Source organism: Mirounga angustirostris, unplaced genomic scaffold (genome assembly GCF_029215605.1).
Source record: "Mirounga angustirostris isolate CCGP_5_RB_7025 unplaced genomic scaffold, mMirAng1.0.hap1 SCAF_4, whole genome shotgun sequence".
NCBI classification, from domain to species: domain Eukaryota; kingdom Metazoa; phylum Chordata; class Mammalia; order Carnivora; family Phocidae; genus Mirounga; species Mirounga angustirostris.
Window position 1 is genome coordinate 100,283,288 of NW_026991712.1, and position 27,275 is coordinate 100,310,562.

At 40.7% G+C, this 27,275-nt stretch overlaps 1 long non-coding RNA gene across 1 annotated transcript; it reads left to right on the forward strand.

Annotated features, from left to right (window-relative positions):
• The first annotated feature begins 6,852 nt into the window (after window positions 1–6,852).
• Window positions 6,853–13,777, forward strand: LOC135363999 (uncharacterized). Its single transcript, XR_010410428.1, has 4 exons — window positions 6,853–7,544; window positions 8,966–9,297; window positions 13,184–13,254; window positions 13,580–13,777. It is a non-coding gene; the product is annotated as an uncharacterized LOC135363999 (long non-coding RNA).
• The last annotated feature ends 13,498 nt before the right edge of the window (window positions 13,778–27,275 follow it).

The window sequence follows — 27,275 nt, forward strand, 5'->3', positions numbered from 1 at the left end:
GAGTTCTAGCAGTTTTGGGGTGGAGTCTTTTGGGTTTTCCACATAAAGTATCATATCATCTGCAAACAGTGAGAGTTTGACTGCTTCTTTGCCTGTTTGGATGCCTTTGATTTCTTTTTGTTGTCTGATTGCTGTGGCTAGGACTTCTAATACTATGTTGAATAGCAGTGGTGATAGTGGACATCCCTGCTGTGTTCCTGACCTTAGGGGGAAAGCTCTGTTTTTCCCCATTGAGAATGATATTCACTGTGGGCTTTTCATAGATGGCTTTTATGATATTGAGGTATGTACCCTCTATCCCTATACTCTGAAGAGTTTTGATCAAGAAAGGATGCTGTACTTTGTCAAATGCTTTTTCTGCATCTATTGAGAGGATCATATGATTCTTGATCTTTCTTTTGTTAATGTATTGTATCACGTTGATTGATTTGCGGATGTTGAACCAACCTTGCAGCCCAGGGATAAATCCCACTTGGTTGTGGTGAATAATCCTTTTAATGTACTGTTGGATCCTATTGACTAGTATTTTGGTGAGAATTTTTGCATCCATGTTCATCAAGGATATTGGTCTGTAATTCTCCTTTTTGATGGGGTCTTTGTCTGGTTTTGATCAAGGTAATGGTGGCCTCATAAAACGAGTTTGGAAGTTTTCCTTCCATTTGTACTTTTTGGAACAGTTTCAGAAGCATAGGTATTAATTCTTCTTTAAATGTTTGGTAGAATTCCCCTGGGAAGCCATCTGACCCTGGGCTTTTGTTTTTTGGGAGATTTTTGATGACTGCTTCAATTTCCTTAGTGGTTATAGGTCTGTTCAGGTTTTCTATTTCTTCCTGGTTCAGTTTTGGTAGTTGATACATCTCTAGGAATGCATCCATTTCTTCCAGGTTATCTAATTTGCTAGCATAGAGTTGCTCATAATATGTTCTTATAATTGTTTGTATTTCTTTGGTGTTGGTTATGATCTCTCCTCTTTCATTCATGATTTTGTTGATTTGGGTCATTTCTCTTCTCTTTTTGATAAGTCTGGCCAGGGGTTTATCAATCTTGTTAATTCTTTCAAAGAACCAGCTCCTAGTTTTATTGATCTGTTCTGCTGTTCTTTTGGTTTCTATTTCATTGATTTCTGTTCCGATCTTTATTATTTCTCTTCTCCTGCTGGGTTTAGGCTTTATTTGCTGTTCTTTCTCCAGCCTTTACCTGTAGGGTTAAGTTGTGTACTTGAGACCTTTCTTGTGTCTTGAGAAAGGCTTGTATTGCTATATACTTTGCTCTTAGGACTGCCTTTGCTGTATCCCAAAGATTTTGAACAGTTGTGTTTTCATTTTCATTGGTTTCCATGAATTTTTAAAATTCTTCTTTAATTTCCTGGTTGACCCATTCATTCTTTAGTAGGATGCTCTTTAGCCTCCATGTATTGGAGTTCTTTCCGACTTTCCTCTTGTGATTGAGTTCTAGTTTCAAAGCATTGTGGTCTGAAAATAGGCAGGGAATGATCCCAATTTTTGGTACTGGTTGAGACCTGATTTGTGACCTAGGATGTGATCTATTCTGGAGAATGTTCCACGGGCACTAGAGAAGAATGTGTATTCTGTTGCTTTGGGATGGAATGTTCTGAATATGTCTGTGAAGTCCATTTGGTCCAGTGTGTCTTTTAAAGTCTTTATTTCCTTGTTGATCTTTTGCTTAGATGATCTATCCATTTCAGTGAGGGGGGTGTTAAAGTCCCCCACTATTATTGTATTGTTGTTGATGTGTTTCTTTGCTTTTGTTATTAATTGCCTTATATAATTGGCTGCTCCCATGTTAGGGGCATAGATATTTACAATTGTTAGATCTTCTTTTGGATAGACCCTTTGAGTAGGATATAGTGTCCTTCCTCATCTCTTATTATAGTCTTTGGTTTAAAATCTAATTTGTCTGATGTAAGGATTGCCACCCCAGCTTTCTTTTGGTGTCCATTAGCATGGTAAATGGTTTTCCACCCCCTCACTTTCAATTTGGGGGTGTCTTTGGGTCTAAAATGAGTCTCTTGCAGACAGCATATTGATGGGTCTTGTTTTTTAATCCAGTCTGATAGCCTGTGTCTTTTGATTGGGGCATTTAGCCCATTTACATTCAGGGTAACTATTGAAAGATAGGAATTTAGTGCCATTGTATTGCCTGTAAGGTGACTGTTACTGTATATTGTCTGTGTTCCTTTCTGGTCTGTGTTACTTTTAGGCTCTCTTTGCTTAGAGGACCCCTTTCAATATTTCTTGTAGGGCTGGTTTTGTGTTTGCAAATTCCTTTAGTTTTTGTTTGTCCTGGAAGCTTTTTATCTCTCCTTCTATTTTCAATGACAGCCTAGCTGGATCTAGTATTCTTGGCTGCATATTTTTCTCATTTAGTGCTCTGAATATATCACGCCAGTCCTTTCTGGCCTGCCAGGTCTCTGTGGATAGGTCTGTTGCCAATCTAATGTTTCTACCATTGTAGGTTACAGATCTCTTCTCCTGAGCTGCTTTCAGGATTTTCTCTTTGTCTCTGAGACTTGTAAGTTTTACTATTAGATGTCGGGGTATTGACCTATTTTTATCGATTTTGAGAGGGGTTCTCTGTGCCTCTTGGATTTTGATGCCTGTTTCCTTCCCCAAATTAGGGAAGTTCTCTGCTCTAATTTGCTCCAATATACCTTCTGCCCCTCTCTCTTCTTCTTCTGGGATCCCAATTATTCTAATGTTGTTTCATCTTATGGTATCGCTTATCTCTCGAATTCTGCCCTCATGATCCAGTAGTTGTTTATCTCTCTTTTTCTCAGCTTCTTTATTTTCCATCATTTGGTCTTCTATATCACTGATTCTCTCTTCTGCCTCATTTATCCTGGCAGTTAGCACCCCCTTTTTTGATTGCACCTCATTAATAGCCTTTTTGATTTTGACTTGGTTAGATTTTAGTTCTTTTACTTCTCCAGAAAGGGTTTCTCTAATAACTTCCATGCTTTTTTCAAGCCCAGCTAGTATCTTTAAAGTGATGATTCTGAACTCTAGATCTGACATCGTACTAATGTCCGTATTGAGTAGGTCCCTGGCAGTTGGTACTACCTCTTGTTCTTTTTGTTGAGGTGATTTTTTCCATCTTGTCATTTTGTTTAGAGGAGAATAGATGAATGAGAGAACAAAATGCTAACAGGGTAACAACGTCCCCAGAAAATATACTCTAAACAAATCAGAAAAGACCTGAAGCCAGGGTGAAAGAAAGGGAAAGAAAGAAAAAAGTAAAAGACAAAAAAAAAAAAAAGAAAAATAAAAAGATAAAAACAAACAAAAACAGACAAAACAAACAAACAAAAAAACAGAATATGATCAAATATGATCAGGCTGGTGCATAGATCAGTGGCACACACTAGATTTTGGGTGTATTTTGGTCTGTTGGAAGAAAGTGCCTCCCAAAATTTTAAAGAAAGAAAAACTTATATATGTACAAAAATAAGGGTTGATATGATGAAGGGATGGAATATGACTGTAAAGATGAAAATTATGAAAAATTTTATAAAAGGAATTGATAAGAAGTTGTTTGAAAAAAGAAAAGAGGATTTAAAAAAAAAAGAAAAAAAAAAGGGAGAGAATGTGATCAGGCAGGAGAGTAGAACAAACCCATACACTAGAGATTTAGGGTATATTTTGATCTGTTAGAAGAAACTGTATCTCAAAATTTTAAAGTACATGTGCCAAAAATAAGGGTAACTACTATGAAGGGATAGAATATGACTCTAAAAATGAAAAATAAAAATGTTTTTTAAAAAAGGGATTGATAAGATGTTGGTTGAAAAAGGGAAGAAGAAAAATTTTTTAAAAAGTTAAAAAAAATTGAAAGACTAAAGAATCATTGTAAAAAAGCCATGGATTCTATGTGCAGTATTTCCCTAGCGCTGGAGTTCTGCCGTTCTCATTGATCGGTAAACTTGGTCTTGGCTGGCTGTTCTTGCTGATCTTCTGGGGGAGGGGCCTGTTGCCATGGTTCCCAAATGTCTTTGCTGGAGGCGGAATTGCCCCACCCTTGCCCGTTTCGGGCTAAGTAATCTGCTCGGGTTTGCTCTCGGGAGCTTTTGTTCCCTGCAAGCTTTCTGTACAGCTTTGGAGGACGAGAGTGAAAATGGCGGCCTCCCAATCTCTGCCCCATAGAAGCCAAGAACTCAGGGCCCCGCTCCTCAGTGAGTCCCCATAGAAAAACAGTCAGTCACTCCCATCTCCCTGGTCTCTGGCCACACTCTGTGCTCACCCAGCCTGTGACCGAGTGTTTCTATCTCTGGCACTCGACCCTGTGTGGAGTCTTTGAACCCAGCAGATCCCTGCGGTGCACTCCCATGCCGCCCCTCCCGGGGGAGGAAGGGGAGTCTCCCTGGATCTGCCGCTTGTTGGGTCCCTGCTGGAGGAGCAGTGGCCCGACTGTGCCGCGGATCATGGTTTATGGCAACCCCGAGCTGAGAGCCCACGCCTGGGCTCCGTCTCTGCAGCCGGCTTCCCTGCTCTGATACCTGGGAGCTCTGCCGCACTCAGGCACCCCCGGTCTTTCTGTGACCCTGAGGGTCCTGAGACCACACTGTCCCACAAGGGTTCCACCCCCCACTTAGCCACTGGAGGGACGTCCCTCAGCAGAGCAGACTTCTGAAAGTTCCAATTTTGCACTCCGTGGCTCTATCTCTTGCCAGAAGTGGCTGATGGAGGCCCCCTTCCCCACCGTCTGTCCTCCCGAATATCGCCTCGGATTCACTTCTTCACACGTCCTACCTTGCAGAAAGTGGTCGCTTTTCTGTTCAGAGAGTTGTTGCTATTCTTTTCTTTGATCTCCTGTTGAGTTTGTAGGTGTTCAGAATGGTTTGATCCCTATCCAGCTGAATTCCTGAGATCAGACGAAATCCGGGTCTCCTACTCCTCTGCCATCTTGATCCGCCCTCTGTACAACCATTTTTAAGACACTTCATACTATATTGCCAAATGGCTTTTGGATAAATAATACAGACTTCCATTCCCAGTGTACGAAACTTCTCTTTCATCATAGTCTTATCAGGATTAGTATTATTTTGATAATTTGACAAATTAAAACAGTATCTTTTTAATGTTTTAGTTTTTTACTTCTTTGATTTTTAAAAATTTATTTAGTAGACATTTAAAATTTCTCTTTTGTAAATTGTCTATTTATACTCTTTGTCCATTTCCTGTAATGGTTTTATGTTTTTATCTTTAATTTGGATGAAGTATGTAATATATTAAGAATATTTTCCCTTACCCTCTTGCACTGTTGGTGGGAATGTCGACTGGTGCATCCACTCTGGAAGATGGAATGGAGGTTTCTCAAAAAGTTAAAAATAGAGCTACCCTATGATCCAGCAATTGCATGAGTAGGTATTTAACCAGAGAATACAAAAATACTAATTCAAAAGGATACATGTACCCGGTATGGATAGCAGCATTATCTATAATAGCCAAATAATGGAAACAGCCCAAGTGTCCATTAATAGATGAATAGATAAAGAAGGTGTGGTATATATACACAACAGAATATTACTCAGCCATTTCATTACTCAGCAAAGGAAATCTTACCATTTGCAATCACCTGGATGGAGCTAAAGAGTGTTATGCTAAGTGAAATAAGTCAGAGAAAGATAAATACCATATGATTTCACTCATATGTGGAATTTAAGAAACAAAACAAATGAGCAAAGGGAAAAAAGGAAAGAGAGAGAGAGGTAAACCATGGAATGGACCCTTAACCATAGAGAACACACTGGTGGTTACCAGAGGGGAGGTAGGTGGGCGGATGGGTGAAATACGTGATGGGGATTAAAACATACACTTTTGTGATGAGCATCTGGTGATGTATGGAATTGTTGAATCAGTATATTCTACTCCTGAAACTGTCCTTTTAGTTGCCAGTTTGCCATACATTTTATTTTTCAGTTGGTTGGGTGCATCATGACATTTTACAATAATCTTTGATATGCTGACATTTTAAATTTTTGCATGTTCAAATCTTTCACCTTCTTTTATGATTTGTTTTATTGCTTTTTTACATGGATAGTCATTCCATGTCAGATATTAGATAAACTATCATTTGGATTTCCTAATTATTTAATCCATTTGTACCTAATTTTTATTTTATTTATTTATTTAAATTCAATTAGTTAAAATATACTACATCATTAGTTTCAGATGTAATGTTTAATAATTTATCAGTTGCATATAACACTCAGTGCTCATCACATCACGTGCCTCCTTAATGCCCATCACCCAGTTACCCCATCTCCTCACCCACCTCCCTCCAGCAACCCTCAGTTTGTTTCCCAGAGTTAAGAGTCTCTCATGGTTTGTCTCCCTCTCTGATTTTTTTCCCATTCAGTTTTCCCACCCTTCCCTTATGATCCTCTGCACTGTTTCTTATATTCCACATACGAGTGAAACCGTATGATAATTGTCTTTCTCCAATTGACTTATTTCACTTAGCATAATACCCTCCAGTTCTATCCACATCAGTGTAAATGGTAAGTATTCATCCTTTCTGTTGGCTGCGTGATATTCCATTGTGTGTGTGTGTGTATGTGTGTGTATATATATATACCACATCTTCTTTATCCATTCATCTGTTGAAGGACATCTCTGCTCCTTCCACAGTTTGGCTATTGTGGACCTTGCTGCCATGAATATAGGGGTGCAGGTGCCCTTCTTTTCATTATTTCTGTATCTTTGCGGTAAATACCCAGTAGTGCAATTGCTGGGTTGTAGGGTAGCTCTATTTTTAACTTCTTGAGGAACCTCCACACGGTTTTCCAGAGTGGCTGCACCAGCTTGCATTCCCACCAAAGTGTAAGAGGGTTCCCCTTTCTCCACAGCCTCGCCAACATCTATCGTTTCCTTACTTGTTAATTTTAGCCATTCTGACTGGTGTGAGGTGGTATCTCATTGAGGTTTTGATTTGGATTTCTCTGATGCCAAGTGATGTGGGGCATTTTTTCATGTGTCTGTTGGCCATTTGGATGTCTTCTTTGCAGAAATGTCTGTTCATGTCTTCTGCCCATTTCTTGACTGGATTATTTGTTCTTTGGGTGTTGAGTTTGAGAAGTTCTTTATATATCTTGGAGACTAGCCCTTTATCTGTTATGTCATTTCCAAATATCTTCTCCCATTCCGTTTTTTTTTTTGGACACACAGAGAGAGAGAAAGCACAAGTAGGCAGAGCAGTATGCAGGGGGAGAGGGAGAAGCAGGCTCCTCGCTGAGCAGAGAGCCCGATGCGGGGCTCAATCCCAGGACCCCAGGATCATGACCTGAGCCAAAGGCAGACACTTAACCAACTGAGCCACCCAGGCGCCCCGGTTGCCTTTTGGTTTTGTCGACTGTTTCCTTTGCTGTGCAGAAGCTTTTTATCTTGATGAAGTCCCAATAGTTCTTTTTTGTTTTTGTTTCCCTTGCTTTTAGACACGTCTAGCAAGAAGTTGCTGTGGCCGAGGTCGAAGAGGTTGCTTCCTGTGTTCTTCTCTAGGATTTTGATGGATTCCTGTCTCACATTTAGGTCTTTCATCCATTTTGAGTCTATTTTATTTTTGTGTATGGTGTAGGAAAGTATCTGCTGCCAGCACCAGCCTAGTTCACATGGACACAGGCTCCAGGCCAGCCTATGTAGACCCAAGCTCCTGGCCTGGCCCGTACCAGGCTGACCCTATAGACCCAGGCACCAGGCTGGCCTATGTGAACCCAGACAACAAGCCTGCACACACACTGACTCAGACTCCAGGCCAGCCTGCCTGAGGACTCCAGGAGCAAGCTATTCTTTTCAGGTGTTTGTATTTGATCCAGTGAGTTAGGTAGATTTCCAGAGGCTTCCATGTTGTAGAATAATTTATCTATTAAGGAATTCTTTGTACCTTATGTTTGAATCCAGGGCGAGGCATATACTAGCTTTATGAGCTCTCTCTAAGCCTCAGGTTTTTTTATAGAACTTGGAAAATAATAATTCCTGTTATGAGATTGTTTGAAGATTAAAATGATAAGGCATGTAAATCATGTAAAGCAATCTCAAGCAGATAGTAAGTGTTTAATAAATAGATCTAATAAATGTAATTATTAACTCATTGATATGGTCCTTGAGCCTGTTTGAAAGATAAATCTTAAACACTTTCTCTTTATTTCTTATTGACTAAGGATCAAGAACTTTTTGTGGGGGGTGTCTATTCTTTGGATTCATATATTTGGGTCCATTTTTATTTCAATTTTTCCAGGAAATCATCAATTTTATTAAGGTTTTTAAAAGTTTTGGGGTGCCTGTCTGGCTCTGCCAGAGGAGCATGCAACTCTTGATCCCAGAGTTGTAAGTTTGAGCCTCATGTTGGGTGTAGAGATTACTTAAAAATAAAATTAAAAAAAAAAAAAAAGTCAGTATAGCATTTTATGTAATATTTATTCATGATTTCTTTAAAATATCTTGAAATCTGTCATTAAATCCATGTATCTTATTTCTTTATTCTTAATTAAATTATCTAGAGGTATTTTATTCACTTTTTTCCCCAAAGAGTTACCTTTTTAAATTTATCTGTCAACTCTGCCATCAGTTGCATTTACATCTCTAGGCTGGCAGCATAGGCTATGGATCAAAGTAAACAGAAGAGCACATGCACACCATTAGAGGTCATGGATGTGGCCGTTAGGTTCCCTTTACTCCCACCATTTGTCTTTTATCCGGTCTCTGCTTACACTCTTTAAATGGAATATCTAGGAGTAACGAAATAGATCAGTGTTCAGTAGGTACTTTGAACTTTTCCATTTTTGAAAAGAATTTGAAGCAAATCTTAACTTTTTTATTCTGGAACTTCAGGGCCACATGAACATATTGAGAACAACATGGTATTATGAGCATTATAAATAAAGAATTGGCTACTAAATTTCCTTTGTAAAATGTGTGTGCTTGTGTATATGTGTTTTTTCTCCACACCTCAGGCTTCACAACCCATGAAGTTTTCTACCACGTGAACCATTTTAATCCACCTCCTGCCTGAATCATTTTGATGGAGACTCGATGAAGGGCGCATTATGAAAATTGGGAATGACACAGTGAATGATGGATCTTGAGCAAGTGTGGCTGCATGAGCTGTAGTTGCCCGCAATGGAGAATACAAGCAACTCACAGATAGATGGAACCTGTGATTGGATTGCTTAAGACAATGAAAACTCCCCATCTTTACTAAGATTCCTGATATATTTCTGTCTAGGACATGCTGATGATCCTATTTGAAATACTAGAATCTGTGCTGGGCCAACTTCTCCAGATGGTAAGAAATGGATTTCAGATGCTCTTTTTTTCTATTATTTAGAATAATTTGTCCATCTACACTTAAAGAAATTTTCCAGAAACCTGACAGACGGAATAAATATCAAATGCCACATTACAGTGCTTCTGTCTAATTTAAGCCATCACCTAATTGGTCTACAAATTCATGTACAGAGCCCTTATTTTTTAGTATGTATGTTTTATATGTTCCCCAATTCTTCTTGCTGATCAATAAAATTCTTTTGACTGTTTTAATTGAAAGGTCAATATTACACGCAGGGTAGTACATGGACTATTGTTTCTAAAATGTACTTCTTATTTTGTTTTTTTACTTCAATTTTTGGTTCTCAGTTTAAATATATAGGGAAAAATATGCCAGCCTTCCTGTTGACTATTTCCCTCCTCATATCCTAGCCTCTCATGCATGATGCTAACATTCTCATACTGCCTATTTTATTTACCAAATCCAAACCACAACTGTAAAGCTTCAGAGTCACCAAGACTGTAAAAAAAATCTCTAGAGTAGGGGAGCATTGTGGCTAAGTAGGTGATATTCAAAATGCTTCCTCATCATTTGAGCTACATGAAGCTATATGATAAACCTTATATGCTTAGCTTTTCTTATTTTATTTCCAATGATTTCTGAAAAGCAAAAGCAAAGGAATAAGAAAAAAATCAACTCATAGGAGTGAGGAAGTAGGATGGGATAAGAGAACGGAGAAACTGTTTGAAATTCAGAATCAAAAACATCTCTTGGCTACCTGTGGTATTTTACTGCCCCAAGCATTTTCAAGCAATTTCAGGAGCAGAACTTTAGCCCATTTCTGTTCATAACCAGAATTCAGTGGCAGAATGTGATTCCTATAATTGCCCTAAATATTTGTTCCTCAAACCAAGGGTGTTGGCACTTTAGGGCAGAGCTAGCTTTATACAAATTGGGAAATGGGCACGATTTCTGACTTAAACTTCGTTTATGCTTTGTTTTTCAAATCCCAGAGATTGTTGTCAATATAGTCTCTTGCCCCAATACCCTTAAAGCTTTAGAGCCTCGAATACCTTAACATTTATATAAACCTTCATTGTCCAATACAATAGCACTAGCAACTAGCTACATGTGGCTATTTAAATTAATTAAAGTTAAGAATTTATTTCCTCAGTTATGTTAGCCACCTTTCAAGTGCTCAAAAGCCACGTGTGGCTGAGACTCACATACTGGGTGATGTGGGTATGTAATTCCTATCATCACAGGAAGTTCTACTGGATAGCATTTGGTGCATAGGAAGTGCTCAATGATTCATTGCTCTCCTATCTTGTTCCTCTGGCTCACAGAGACTAGCTGGATAATAATTCTCCTGAGTTAATTTCAGACGAACTGACTGGGCTTATTTCACACCCTCCAAGGTTCGTTTTCAACACCACTATCTGGACTCAAAGCATCTACCTTTGTTACTTGTATGAAAAGCTTGGGGGATTATTCTTTCAGGCCAGGATAAGTAGCAAGTTAATAAAGAAGGTTTTGGGGGAAGGTGAGGCTTCATGGGTGCCCCTCAGATCAGAGTTGTTGTTGTTGCATCTCTAATTTCTTTTCTTTTCTTTTGCATCTCTAATTTCATAGACAATGTAGTAAGGTTGCAAATTCACTCGCTCGATAACTGCAAAGTAAATATATTTTCTTTCTTTTATCTCTAACCAATCGGGCCTTCCTGGTGATCCCCACTTACTATGCAGCAGGGAAAAAAACTGAATTAACTTTTAGTCCTCAATCATTTCAAATTCAGCCTGAAAAAAATTAGCCTGAATTAATAATTTAAGCAGCCCTTTGGGTAATTTTTAGTCTTTCTCTTTGGAATAAGTGCTTACTCAGTCATATTTTCACTTCTACATCCGCTTTGAAGGTGCATAGTGCAAGAATATGTGGCTCCTGGGTATATTTGCAGGCATGGTGTGGTTTGTGTAAACTTAAGGTGGCAGAGAGGATAGCTCGGGTACACTGGAGTTTTGCTGAGATGGTCTCCACCTGGCATCTAGTGCCGATGTTTAATGTTTGTGAACTCACGGGTATTCCTGCTCACCTCTCTCAGGGCCCTATGGTCCATTCCAGCTACTTGGCCTCACCCCACTCTTGAGGTAATACACCTCTGAGTTTCTTCCATATCCTCCATCTGGCCTACATGCAGACCATTGAAGGAGAACAGAGCTTCCCAATGTATCAAGGTTGGAAACGTCTAGAAGGAACATTTGTTTCCTTCAATCTGCAGGAGAAAATTCTCTCTCATTTACAAAAGACTCTACACAATTTACATAGTAGCATGTCACTTGACACAAGCTGGCGATTACATTTACACTTCAAATGAGTAACTTCTGTTTCCTATAATGTGCGTCTATACCCAATATGTTTTACAAGCTTTGTGGTTATCAAGTGCTTTGCAATGGAAGGTTCATCCCTGGAGGATTAAACAAAAGCTTTGTGCTTAAAAGTTGATTATCTCCAGAGGCTTCTTGCTTCTCCACAAACCTAACAGGTCATAGTTTGTTCAGATTCGCATTGTTTCCCCATCTGCCTTGTCTCTGAACGGGGCTCTTTGTTTGCTCCCATAGGCACGTGGCATTAAGTGCTACAGAGCATCCTATTTGTTAGCTTCTGAGAATACGACTAGCACACTTTCTTGAAAACTTAAAGCATGTGTGACAAAAGGATTCTTCCCTCCTATGTTTTCTCATCGTGTTTCACTATTACCTGTGCTGCAGTCTTGTCATTTTTTTTTAAGATTATTTATTTATTTATTTTGAGAGAAAGAGAGAGAGTTCACAAACAGAGGGGAAGGGCATAGGGAGAAGCAGGCTCCCCACTGAGCAGGGAGCCCGATGTGGGACTCGATCCCAGGATGCTGAGAACATGACCTGAGCTGAAGGCAGACACTTAACTGACTGAGTCACCCAGGTGCCCACAGTCTTGTCATTCTAACACAGAATGAATCAAAGAATGTATGTTTTATTATCTTTTCCATACTGTCCAAATATCCTCTCTCCAACTGCCTTCCTTCATCCAACCAAAGTCCCCCAGTCACCAGAGGGGGAAGGATTTCTCTTTTTTTCTCCTCTACTCCATGGCCTTCTTTGGTCCAACTGCAGCTTTGTGGCTAAACTTTGGGGGAGAAGAATCCTATCCAGGCTTGGAGAAACTGTATGATCTAGGTCTTCCAGGTTTGGTTCTTGATATCTTAAAGAAATTTAAAACATCTGACAAGGACTATGGCCTTGTGTGGGCATAAGAGCAGATGTCTAAATTCCTTCAGCATGCCTGCTTTACTCTGCCCCAGGACTTTTATGACTTAATGTCAAAAGTGGAAGAATGAAGTGAAACATTTCAGGGGAGGTAAAATTTATCAATCGATTATTCACTAAAATATTCTTATTTGATCCTGAAGACATGATAAAATCCATTCCTTAATCCCTCCCAGTAATTGCTTGGATTTCCATTGGAATTGTATGTACCAAGAAAGGTTGTACATTTGATGCAGGCAGCCCTTTTGCCCTCATTGTTTAATTACATGTAGGACGGCTTGTCAGAAGGAAACATCACTTGGGAGATGTGGGAGAGTTCATTTTACAGATTGGTGATCTATTTTGGTACCCCAAAGATGTTTTTATTTTCAGCTTCTTTGAAATGTCAGCTCCTAGAGTGATTTACATTAACAGAGCATGAGGATAGAGGAAAAAGGATAGCCAGAAGTAGTGACATTTCTATAATAGCAGTAGAAAGACCACGATCTAGGTAATTGTAAGCATTCACATTAACTGGCATACTGGCACTTTATGAAGGACTCCTTTAGTTGTTCCTTAACTGGAAGACCTTTAGTGTGACTCAAACTCATTATTTCCTCCAGGGTTAGAAGTCTTCAAATAAGAGCCAGTTTTGAGGAGCTCATCTGTGTCCATCTTGGGACCATAGCCTGGGGTAAGTAGTATACCTTTTCGCTGCTTTCTAAATAGTTTAAGGGTAAATGTGTCCAGAATATTTACAGGTGATGATATGTATCACAGAGATTGAGTTACTTGACCCTGTGACATCCTCAAAATTCAAATTCACCATTTGTTAATCAAGTGGTGTAATTCAATTTGGGGATGTTTTGGATTCTGGCTTATTCAGGGGCTGTTTGAATGTTACTAATGGCTATGAATTATAAACCAGTTTGATTCCTAACTATTGACCTGTGTGTGCACACAAGTGAAATAATAAACCATTATTAAGTAATCATTTCCCCAAACCTTTTATTTTCTAGATGGGGCTGCTGACGTCCAAGTGGTTTAATGAAAGGCCAGGGAGGGACAGAGCCAGGACCAAAATCCAGATTTCTGCACATTCATTCAATTTCCATTCATTTTTTTCTATTCCCTCATTTGGTATTCCACCTTCATCTGTTCATTATCCATCCGTTCACTCCAGTGCTCTTTGTATTGAATCCTGACCATACATGAGTCCGTATCCTGTAATAAATTACTGGTAAACTGAGCGTGAGTTTGCAAAACATTTCTAAACTGGGGCCCTCTTCTGACCTAATACATACAGGCAAAGGACGGACACTCTTAAAGTGTGAGTATAAAATGCTGCTCTTCACCCTAGAGATGCAGCAGAAAGGCTCTTGCAGGATGTCTGACCCATTTTGAAGCACGAGGAATGGGCCGAGTCATTCTGCTAAGTCATGAGGCCAATAGGCCAGGCGCTTCCTGAATGTCGCCTGACCTGAAGGGCAGCGTGACTCAGTGTTGGCTGATCTCTGCTCCTCTGAGGGTGATTCCCCAGCTTGGGGCAAAGTGGAGGGGAGGCAGGCTTCAAAGCCTCTCTCAGCCTGTGGAAAACACAGTCTGGAGCTGGGCGGCTGCCAAGACCACCACATGAATGTTCGTTTTGCTTGGCCTGGGGTCAAGCAACAGCAAAAAAACAGGTTAGGAGTGAGTAATGGGTTACCCTGGCTCTTGGACTTTGTCAGCAGACAGAGAGAGATCTGGTGTGCAGTGCAGGCCAGGATTCTAAGTTGTGGATCTGTTTTCCTGACCAATTGGTGATCCGAAGCAAGGATGTTTTATTGATTTCGATCTGAAATAGATCTAAAGCAATGGTTTTAAACAGGCCTTTAATTCTTTCCTTTGTGCCACTGAAAGATCACTTAATTACTCCTCAACCGCCGCGTCACAGGCTGGCTGTCTCTACTATGGGCCAAAACAGACAGAAATTTGAGATGGCTGAAGAGCACAAGATGGTGTTATTTATTTCATTAATGACAGCAGTCGTAGTAATAAAGAAGTGCAAGACAACACAAACAAAAGACACCTGGAAAGAGGCTCCATCTAGAAGTGCCCAAACCCACCAAGGCCATGTATTTTCAGTTATGCAGCCCAAGTGAGCTCTCAGCTGTCTTGCTTTTGCTGCCCCTTTTAAGGAAACCTGGCCTGGTGTTAACTCTGAGCTGCCCATTTTCTCCTATACTTCCTCGCTATGCAAATAAAAACTTAGCTAGAGTGATAAAAATTGTCCTCCTAAAATAGTTGTAGTTGAAGAGGTACCCCTGCATGCCTAAGGCAAGGAAGTGAAAATATAGAATTGGTTCTTTTTTCTTTTTTTAAGATTTTATTTATTTATCTGACAGAGAGAGAGAGTACAAGCAAGGGGAATGGCAGGGAGAAGGAGAAGCGATTTCCTCCTGAGCAGAGAACCCTACGTGGGGTGCTATCCCAGAACCTCAGTATCATGACCTGAGCTGGAGGCAGACGCTTAACCAACTGAGCCACCCAGGCGTCCCTAGAATTGGTTCTTAAGCATGTTAAAATTCTGTACTAACCCTTGTGCTAAGACAGTGAGGTCTGGAGAGGTCTATTATCAGGAGGGAAGGAATTAGAAGCTCCCAAAAGATGACTCTGGAGAAAGAGAATTACTTAGAAAACAAACTTTATGTGCTTGGAGGGAACAACGAAGTCCCAGGAGAATGAGTGAATCCAGCTTCTCTTACACATTTCTGAATGCCCAGGAAGGGGAAGCTCTTTCAGAGACTTTTTGGGACTAGGGTGAAATATAGGAAAACCAAAATTCGGGATAGACTTGGGGCCCAGATAAGGGAGACTTGGCTTCCACTGTGAGTAGGTGCTTAAATGAAACAGCTCTGGCACCAACATGGAAATAACAGTGAAGGTGGGTTAGCAAGGCAAATCTTCCCTGCCAAACCCTCCCCTTCCTTTCACCCCCATCCTCCTTTATATTCCCAAAGCATCTTTTGTGTACCTCACTCATTAGAGGGCACCATTCTTTTTTTTTTTTTTTAAGATTTTATTTATTTATTTAGGAGATTGAGAGAGAGAGAGAAAGCACAAGCAGGGGGAGTGGGAGAGGGAGAAGCAGGCTCCCTGCTGGGCAAGGAGCCTAATGCGAGGCTCTATCCCAGGACCCCAGGATCATGACCTGAGCTGAAGACAGACGCTTAACTGACTGAGCCACCCAGGCACCCAGAGAGCACCATTCTTAACTATAGTCATATAGTATTTGGAGCCCAAGCTTCAGGGTTCCATGTTCTGGGTTCAAATTCCAGCTATGACTCCCAGATGTTGATTTCTAAAGATCCGTGCCTACTAAAGGGAGCCAGAATTTCTTGGAGAAATGGTTGATTCAGGTGTGGGGCATGGAAAGATGCTCCTGGAATAATTTACTGTGCCAGGAATCAGGGAAGGGCTCAAAGAATCATGACAACATGGCCAAAGGGTAAGAAACTGCCTTGGAGTCCCTTTGGGAAGCCCAGTCTGGGAAACATTTGAGCACAAAAAAACTGATGGTACTGGGCTATAATATATTGATTAGAAAAAAAAAAAAAAAAAAAAGAATAAACAAGTCCATGTAATACTCCAAAGAGGAAGTGAGAGGTGGAAAGAGAAAGCTGTGTTTTCATAAAAGAATGACAACCAATTTATTTGGAAGAAATGATAGAACTAGAAAAATCTCTATTTGGCAGCCAACAATATAATAAATTATTCAGGTAAATATTATCAATGGGTACTGAATATCATTGGATAAAAGATTTCTGAAGAACAGAATGAAGTATTTGGAAAGATCATCCCGCTGGTTACTTAAATATTACCAAGGGGAAAAGTTACTTTCGCAATGGAGATATCTACTGGACACCACTTGAACCACAGGATCAAAATTAGTATGTCTAGTATTGGGCAAAACTGATTTTAGGTACCTGATTTGATATAAAATGAAATACACATTATCTACATAAAATTCTTGCCAAAATAAGAAAATAATCAGCCAGATCCAAAATGCAGCGCATTCTCCCAAACAACTCACCTAGACTCTTCAAACATGTCAGTGTTATCTTTTCCAAAGAAGATGTGCAAATGGCTGATAGACACATGAAAAGATGCTCAACATCACTCATCATCAGGGAAATGCAAATCAAAACCGCCATGAGATATCACCTCACACCAGGATGGCTAGTATCAAAAATACAAGAAACAACAAGTGTTGGCAAGGATGTGGAGAAAAAAGAACTCATGTGCACTGTTGGTGGGGATGTAAATTGATATGGCCTCTGAGGAAAACAGTATGGAGTTTCCTCAAAACATTAAAAATAGAAATACCATACGATCCAGTAATTCCACTACTGGGTATTTACCCAAAGAAAAGGAAAACACTAATTCAGAAAGATATATGGACCCTTATGTTTATTACAGCATTATTTACAATAGCCAAGATACAGAAGCAACCCAGTGTCCATCAATAGATGAATGGATAAAGAAGATGTGGTGTGCGCGTGCACCATACTCTGCCATAATAAGGATGATATTTTGCCATTTGCAACAACATGGATGGACATAGAGGGTATTATGTTAAGTGAAATAAGTCAGATAGAGACAAATACCATAAGATTTCACTTATTCACTTTTTGTTAAAACAAACAAACAAACAAATGAAAAGAAGAAACAGACTCATAAATACAAAGAACAAACTGATGGTTGCCAGGGGTGGGTGGAGTGGGCAAAATGGGTGAAGGGGAGTGGGAGGTCCAAGCTCCCAGTCACGAAATGAATAAGTCATGGGAATTAAAGGTACACATAGGGAATATAGTCAATGGTATTGTAATAGTATTGTACGGGGACAGATGGGAGCTACACTTGTGAGCACAGCATAATGTATGGAGATGTTGAATCACTATGTTGTACACCTGAAACTAATGTACCATTGTGTGTCAACTATACTTCAATTTAAAAAAAGTCAATGTTGTGAAAAATTAAGAAAAAGAAAGCGAGGGGACCATTCTAGATTAAAGGAAACTGAAACAAAAGAAATATGATAACCAAAAACAAAGCATAATCCTTGATGGGAACATAATTTGGGGGGGGAACCCAGCTATCTAGGATATTTTTGAGCCAATTGTAGATTATGAGGCATATTACTGTGTCAACAATAGCTTTCTTGGATGTGATAATGGTGATATGGTAATGTAAGAGGATGTCTAAGAAGGTACATGATGATGTAGTTAGAGGTGGAATGTTAACAAGTGGCAAATCTAGGTGAAGTCTCTAATTGTAGCATTCTTTCAGCTTTTCTGTAGGTTTGAATTCTTTCAAAATAGTTGAAAGAAAAAGATGTTCTAAACTTGGGCAAGTTTTTAAACCTCACCAAGATTATCTCGTTTCCTGTAATGATAGTAGAAATCTTATAGAAATGCCTGGCTAAATAATGTCATGGATCTGGAGTGAGGTATGAGAAATATATTTCTAATAAGTTCTCAGGTCATGCTGATGCTAATGTTATTGGTCCAGAGGCTACTTTTTGAGAACCACTGCTGATGAGGAGCTCATGGAGCAGGGGGAGCCCAGGAAACACAACGGAAATGCTGTAGCTCCCTAGGCAGACTTTTGCAGGAGCAGAACTCCCTTAATCTGCATCAGTGGAATTTTTTGGAAAGTAACCCAACAGATGAAAGGAGCTGGATCCTGTCATCCCATCAATATCCCCATGGTGTAAAATGATCTTTTCTCAACATTTAGATGATAACATTACATAGAGGAAGCATGGTTCCTAAACATCTACAAAATGATTATATATGATACACATATGATATGGTAATGATAAATATGATTGTTGTATATGTACACTTTCATCGTAAATGTATACCTACATCATAAATGTATACCCACATATAGTGAAATCTAACATTTGCCTAGTCTGAGCCTTTATAAAGCAAAATGGGAACTAGAGAGAGAGAAAGAGAACCAACCTGACTACTTTAATTGGGATTTCCAAAGCAACAAGAGCATAACCACAATAGTAAATCCCCTGCATTAATATACATTTCAACACAGAGAGGAAACCAGGGCCAGGGAAGTTAGTAAATGATGTGGCCTAAAGAGTAGAGAGACTGGAATAGAATGCCAGGTGTCTGGGCCTACAACTAGGTCATACTGCCTTGCTGCAGTTCCTGGAGTGTGATGGCTTTTTTTGCTTCCTTTTCCAGGCCTCCTTCAGCACATGGAATAGAAATGCTGCCCTACTTCTTTCTTTCCAAACTGCAGAACTTTGAGCAGATTTTATAGTTAAAACTTACATATCCAGAAAGTCAATTCTTGCTGAAAATGGGATGATGAGAATAATGGGATTTTGAGTCAGAATTTTCTAAAGAATAACGCTTATGAATTATAATTTTTACTATCCCTCAAAGGAAAGAAAATTACATTTTTGGAGCCTTCCAAGACAATTTTAACTTCTCTTTTCTTGCTGTTTGTGACAATGTCCTTTCTCCTTCAAGTTTGGTCATCTGTGAGTAGTAGAACAGACGGATAAAGAGTGTCTTTATAATTAAATACACAATCTCTAGAACATCCTTAAGCCTGTTGCTCCTGGTTCCCCTAAGAAGAAAATTCTCTTGGCATCTTGTAAAAGAATCATGTGCCAATCTGCCTAGACATCTTCTTTTCCTTATGAGCCATAATTTTCATTTTCCAATACACTAATATTTTCTAAGCAAATCTAATAAAAACATTCATTTTAAGGCATGCACCTACCCTGACTGTTTTAATGAAAAGAAATGTCTCTTCCAAATCCCAGGAGTTCCTGAGAATGTGAACCATCCTCAATGGTATGTCTTTGGAATCCAGACAAGCTGAGAGCTGCCAAGACTGAGAGACTCATTAACTGGTTGTATGGATTAAATATATATTCCTTGAAACTTTGCAGTACAATTACAACCACAAACTCCTTTTTCATCTCCTTAATATAGTTACTTCACAGTAAGAATAACTGTATAAATAGACCAGCTCACATGCTAATTTCATTACCTTTCGTGGCTCCCCATTGTATATTGAGTAGCAAATATTTCTATGACCCTTACTAAGTGCCAAGCACTGTTTTAAGCACTTCCACACATTAACTCATTTAATATTTAGAACAGAGAGGTTAAGTAACTTTCCCAGGGTCACATGGAGTAAGGATTCACAATCAGAAAGTCTGGCTTTAGATCCCATGCTCTTCATTGCTACTCAATATTGAGGGAAACTCTTTGAATTTGGTTTTTATTTCTAATCTTGACTTCCACTAAATTTCTCAAGAACCTGCTGCTGCAGTCATATGGATTTCCTTATTCGGGCCCACAGAGATCCTGGCACAGAGTCTGGGACACATTGCTGCCACTTGAAAGGATAGGTCTTCCTAGCTTTCCTCGCCTATGTACATACTTTTCACAATGAGGGGGAAATGCAGAGGAAATATCAAGTATACTCTCACATCCAATGTGGGGGCTAAAGAATGCTCCATAGGTCATCACCTTTGTCTCAGCATAACTACTGAAATAATGAAAAAAAAATTTAAATAATTCTTAAGAAATCCTGTAGTGCTTCCTGCACACACCAATCATTGGTGCTTTCCTTGGACCACCTTCTGCAGTTGTATATGTATCATGTTTCCCCTCGTGAGCTCCTTGGACAGGACTGAGTCATTTCTTTGTATTCACTGTGCCTAAAATGGCAGGTGCTTAAAATACAAATATGTGATGTTGATGGTAGTGGTAATGTCAAGATGATATCATCAAACACTGGAACATCATTTTGTCTTTAAAAATACTTATATTTTTTGAATGAATGCATGCATGAATGCATGGGGACTTAGAGATTATCTTATTCTAACTGATTATTTCATTATTCTAACTCATTATAACCATTATTTCATTGGCAGGGAAGCTCATATCCAAAGAGTTAAGGCCTTGCCAGTGGTCTGGAGACTGAGTAGTGATGGAGCTGGGATTCAAACCCAGGCAATTTGTTTCATTGCTCATGGCACTTGTGCTCATCCACATGGCAAAATCTGGGCCTTTGGAAGGAAATAAGGGTTTCTTTTAAAATGCATTTAATTACATAGACTAACTGACACAGTCAAGGAACTATGTAATAGAGTTTTCTAGAGAGCCCCCCAGCTTCCCCCAAATTATCTTTCTTTCAGCTTGCTACCAAAAATCTTTGGGAAATTCATCAGTCCATTCATTGCCTGCCTAAGTGGTATATTCTGAACTTCACTGAATCTTTCCTCAATAATTTAGAATCTCACAATGCTTTGGGCTCATATCAGCAATCCCTGCCCAGCAGTGTAATAGAATTGGTTAAGGAAGATGACCTAAATTTCATCTTATTTTATGGAACACCTTAAGGATTAAAAACAACCATGGTTGTTTTGTCACTCTTTTTTTTTTTTTTTAAAGATTTTATTTATTTATTTGAGAGAGAAAGAATGAGGCACAGAGAGAGCATGAGAGGGGGAGGGTCAGAGGGAGAAGCAGACCCCCCGCTGAGCAGGGAGCCCGATGTGGGACTCGATCCCGGGACTCCAGGATCATGACCTGAGCTGAAGGCAGTCGCTTAACCAACTGAGCCACCCAGGCACCCTGTTTTGTCACTCTTTAATTGTTATTCCCACACATTGAGAATGTGGTGGTAGCAGAGATTTGGGAGATGGGAGAGGAGGAATCATTTAATTCAAAATTCTAATTAAGTGGATTCTGACTAGATTAAATCTTAGAATTTTTCTATAATTTGTATGTTCCAAAGTAATCCCAGATATAGATGCATGTGAAGTGAAATAAATACATGTGAAATTTGATAGAAAGAGCAGAGGTTTTTGGAATCAGACAGACCTGGGTTTGCATCTCAGCTCTACACTGTCTGTGAGGTATAGGACCAGTTACTTAACTTTTTAAAATCTCATCTTCTTTCTTATAAAATGGAGATAGTAAGTATCTCTTGGAGTTGTCATGCAGATTAAATAAAATGCTCACTTCATGCTAGGCATTCTGTAAATTTTAGTTCCTTCCCTAAATCCTCCACCCCCTAGCTTCTAGTAGAATAGAAGGTAGATTTATAATGTAATGCCATATACTATAAATAATGGTAAAAAAATATACATTGATTTTGTATATAACTGATGGCTCAACTAGAGTTAGATTCATATTGCTTGATAATTTTTTAAGGGATTAGGAAGACTCAGACATTTGTATAGAATAAAAGACAAAGTGTTAACAGGATATCTTCTTCAGTTCCATTAATGTTGTCATTCTTGACTACAAATGATGAATCTTGCAGAACGGGAGATATTGAACAAGTCAATTCTACTTAAATTTTCCTTAAGTAATTTTTTTTAAGATTTTTTTTTTTAAATTTTAGAGAGAAAGAGAGCACATGCTGGGCGCGGGGGTTGCAGAGGGAGAGGGAGAGAGAGTCTTTTTTTTTTTTTTTAAAGATTTTATTTATTCATTTGAGAGAGAGAATGGGAGAGAGAGCACGAGAGGGGGGAGGGTCAGAGGGAGAAGCAGACTCCCTGCCGAGCAGGGAGCCCGACGCGGGACTCGATCCCGGGACTCCAGCATCACGACCTGAGCCGAAGGCAGTCGCTTAACCAACTGAGCCACCCAGGCACCCGGGAGAGAGAGTCTTAAGCAGACTCTGCCCAGCGTGAAGCCCAGTGTGGGGCTCGATCTCATGACCCTGAGATCACAACATGAGCCAAAACCAGGAGATGGATGCTTAACGGATTGTCCTTGGGGGCATGTGTGAGTTGTCCCAAGTTTCAAAGCAACTGGATGAAACGAAGTGTGATGTATATTTTTACTAATCAGCACAGCTATCCCATCTTACTGTGACCATCCTTCTTGAGTTGCTTCTCTCTGGGGAGATGTTAGAGGAGCAGAATTCCAGCTTGGGGGAGAAGGGCAGTCCCTGGTAGCAGCCTGTTCTGTCCTGGATCAGCCAACTGGATTCCTCTTTGGGAGAGAGAGAAGTCGAGTTTCTATGACAATCCATGGCCGCTCTGCCAAGACTGCCAGCCAGGGTGCCTGGCAGTGCTAATTGCTATGCAGACATCCATTCATTAGACTTTGACCTAGAATTACCATCATCTTTCACAAGGTAGGCAATGAATGATTGTTTTTGGCTCTTGCTTTGTCTCCTTCGGCCTAGGTTTGATTTGGATCAGAAATGCAATCTCTGCAGGTCTTTACCCATCTGTCAGGAAGGTTCCTGAAGGGTAACTCTGATAAGATTTTATTTGAAACAGAGTTTTAGTTAATAGTTTGGGAGCTCAGAGAGAACTGGTTGTAACCCAGCTCTGCCACTCAATGGCTCTGTGATCTTAGACAAATTACTTGACTCCTCTAAGCCAGTTATTTCATCTGTAGAATGGGGATAACAATATTTTCACCCTCACAGGATTAGCATTGCCATGAGGTGTGGGCAGGGATGAGGCAGGAAGAGTCTCTGATGCCTGTGCTGGCAGCTGGAAGGAGAATGAGCAACTAAATGGATGGATTCCTGGATGGCTGGAACCTGAGTCCCAACACTTGCAGCCAGCCACCATCTAGACCAAACAGTTCTCCCTTTGGTTCTCCTCATCCTTAGTGATTCAATGTATTTCCCTTCCTTCACCCTTTTCCCTCCTCGACTTTGAGAATACTGAAAGCTGTGAAGAAACCTATGACAACCAAGCAGCAATGTGAATTCACAACAACCTTTGTTACTTCTCTCAATAACCAATACACAGGGTTCATTTTATGTTTTTGTATAATTCTCATTTTATACTCTCATCTTACTCTTAGAATTCTAGAGAGAACTATAGATGGTGATTTACTTTGGTTGGCTTGAGATGGAATACCCTAGGAGGAGGTAAGCTCAGGTGCATCCTACCTAAAGAGGTCAATCCAATGACCAAGAGTAAACATTTATTGAGAACCTAATATTTGCTGGATACTCTGGCCATAGATATAGTAATATAGAGACTGGGGCTGTGGAACATGACCTTCTATCAAGGTCACATCACAGTTGCAAAAACTAGGGCAGGTTTGAATCCCAGCTCTGTGATGTCACCTCTCTGAGCTTCATGTTTGTAATCTGCAAAATTAGGCAATACCTCTAATGCTTGGCACGGGGTCTGGGACTCCTAGTAAATAATAGCATTTATTTTCTTATCCATGCACCAAATGTGAACATTGCTATTGGAGTCCAGGTATGAAGCCACTGGAAATGAGTGCTCAAGTTCCTCCAGAAAACTTTTTAGAGTGAGGTGGGAATTCAGCACCACTAATTTACCATGGACCATTTCCAAAAGGGCAGTGTGATGGCAGGACCATTTCCAAGTGGGGTTTTATTGATGTAAAAAAAAAAAAAAAAAAAACTGCACATGAACATAGAAAAAAACTTCGGAGTTTCTGTATTTTGAAAAATGTAGTGAAAATACTTAAATGAAGATGAATTTTTTTCCTTGTGGTTACACTGCGACTTTGAATGAAACCAATTAATTCTCACTGTGTCCAGCTAAACATCATGGTCTCATTAATGCTGGAGCCAACACTGCCCCAACGTGACTCACTGGGGGCAGTTGTGTAAGTGGAAGGATTTTGCCTTTCTGCACTGTTAGCTGTCCCAACCTCTGATTTTTCTCTGTGAACATGGGTCCTAGTGTCTGCTAAACAGGGACATTTTTTCTTGCCACCATATTCAAACAGCCTACATGTGAAGTGTATTTTTTTTCTCCAGATGCATTAAAAAAACAAAAACAAAACGCAATTATTAGTCCTCTTCTCCACCCCCCACTTTTTTCTGCTGTGGTTCTCTGCCTCTTCAACAAGGAACCGGAGCCCAGCCCCTAAGAGTGCTGGGCAGGCAGCAAAGTCTCAACATGTTGCTGGTGTGGGAGGGGATTCTGTGTGAGCAAGCTGGCCGCCACATCTGGGGGAGGCCCGGGTGATGAAAGATGGCAGCTGAAATGATGGGAGAGGAGTCAGTTTCCGGGAGGCAGGGGCAGGCTCCTCTCCTATTCCCCTCGCCTCTATCCAAATACCATTTGTGTGAATCAGCTGCCACTTAGCCTCAAGGGACTTTGCTGCCTGATGTTCCCCTTCCCCCTTCTCGAAGCGAGAGCCAAACCCCCTCCTGACCCCTCCACCTGCAGTGGAAGTCTTCTAGGGCCACATGACTGTCGCAAGTGCAGGCAGGCTTTTCTCTCATGCAGAATGTTACAGGACTTCGAAGGTAAAAACGAAGGGACTGGAGCTGCTCTGAGTCACAGCAATGAGCATCTTTGCTGGCACTTTCCCTAACATTGTCGAGCACTTACTGTGTGTGGGTCTCTAGGCTAAATGCTTGAGCTGCACTATCTCCTTTATCTTCACAACAACCCCAGGAGATGCCTCCTGCATTCCCCTGGTGACAGGGGAGGCAGGATTTCAACTCCAGGCCCATGGTGCTGTATTACTTCCCTTAATAAAGAATCTGGAATGTGAGGTACAGGGAAATCCTGCTCTTTGTAAGCCTGAATACGTGTGCTGTAGAGGAACCAGAAGAATCCTGAGGTTGGAGTCTCTCCTAGCCACTGGAGGGCAACAGGGTGATGCAGAAGAACCCCCGAGGCCCCTGCATTTCCCTTGCAACTCTTCCATTCTCTGGGAAAATTGCCAGTGGGGATACCGTGTCAGAAATGACAGGAGGGTTCCAGCCATGGTCGGAGCAAGTAACCCTTAGCTGTGGCCACTTGCTGCAGCAGATACCGCCGTGCCTCCCCCCGTTGCTGTGGCTGGTTGCTCCAGGGGGCTCTGCCTCATGCATCTGATAGGGCCCTGAGTAATTCCAGAATGCCACTTTGGCGAATGGACTCCACCTGGTTGCTGTTGCCGCCCTTACCTTGGTCTCCGTGATGACTCAGCGGGTCCGTGGTATTGCCCTCACTCACATGACTGCCGTGGTTTGCCCAAAAGGCTTCTCATAACCTGGATTAGCACCCGAAAGAGCCTCTGTTAGCACCTGTTTGCAGAACTTTCCATTCCGCACCCACTCCTTACCATCTGCCTCCTCCTCCCCCCAGACCATTTCGAAGAAACTTGGAAATTCAAACAAACTTTGTATAAAGCTGTGAACTTGGTATCCCTGTCCAAGTCCCCCTCGTCTGTCTTTCTCTTGTGGTTGCCCTTCTGACCATTAAACCAGATTCACAAGATTACAGAGATGCGTGAACTGCAACGTGTATTATTTAAAATTGTTGGGTTGCAAGCAAAGGAACTAAGCCTGGCTTACTTAACACCATAAAAACTCTATAGAGAGGGACTCGGGAGAGAGAGGGAAAGGGAGTAGGAAGGGAGAAGGAGGGAGAGAATTCCAGCCATTCCTGTTCTGTTGTTCTACTGGATATTTGGTTTTCAGGAAGGAGACCAATCCAGCTTAACCCACGTGCCCTTGGTAGGACACCTTTGTTGACCATCCACCAAGACCACATGCTATGGGAAATACGACATACCCTAAAGGAGTCCTTAGACGAAGGGGAAGTGACGGCCACCCAGGCACAGATAACAAATGTCCACCAAAGGCAAGGGTATGATATACCTTGATCTCTTTCTAAAGCATCTCTAGACATTACTGTGAAAACTTTTAGTTTCTTTGTAGCTTAGGGTTCAGCTTTGCGGGTATTAAAAAAAGAAACGATTTTCTCTAAAAATAAAAGTTGCCAATGAATTATGGCTTTAACTCAAAATTTACTATTTGAGTATTTCAAGCTTGCTCGTGCAACCATACAGTGGCATTTGTGAGCATAACCGAACAGGGACGTGTAAGAACTTGTGCACTCCGGGGCCGCACGCAGAGGTTTTTTTGTATCCTGTTAGTTTAGACAGCTTTAAGATGTTTAGACAGACATGCTTAAAGTTGAACCTCTCCATCTCTCATGAATGCCCACGCACAGGCTCACTGTTTGCATTAGTAATTTTGCCTTGGGCAAGTATGGCCTTATGCTAAAAAAAAAAAAAAACCTATCAGGGGACAGCCCTTTCTGGAGTCTCTCCCAGGATCTTGGACATGGGCCTCCCCATCTCTGTTATCTTGAGGTCCCCTGTGTCCCCAAGTTAGTTATACAAAGGTCTTTTTAACAGTTGGTTTGTTGGGCTTTCTTCCTCTGAGAAGCCAGGTACCGTGAGGTCTCGTACACAGTCTGCAGTCCGCCGGCTCCTCTGAGAGGGCTGTGGAAACTCGTTCTGACACAGTTCAGTAGAAAATGGAATTCAGCATAAATTCTGAATTCTCCTAAGAAGTCTCATTAGCAAGATGTCAAAAGCATCTTACTCTAAGGTACTTTCACCGTCAGGCATGGGCTTTGAGGACAGCTGCCTTCTTTTTTTTTTTTTTTAATTTAATTAATTAATTTATTTGACAGAGAGAGAGACAGCGAGAGAGGGAACACAAGCAGGGGGAGTGGGAGAGGGGGAAGCGGGCTCCCCTCTGAGCAAGAAGCCCCATGTGAGACTCGATCCCAGGACCCTGGGACCATGACCTGAGCTGAAGGCAGATGCTTAATGACTGAGCCACCCAGGCGCCCCTGAGGACAGCCTTCTTGTGAGGCTCCAGATTCCTCTGCGGACCTTTTTACAGTCTGGCTCTGTCTTCTGCTCTCGTCTCCAACCCGTTAGC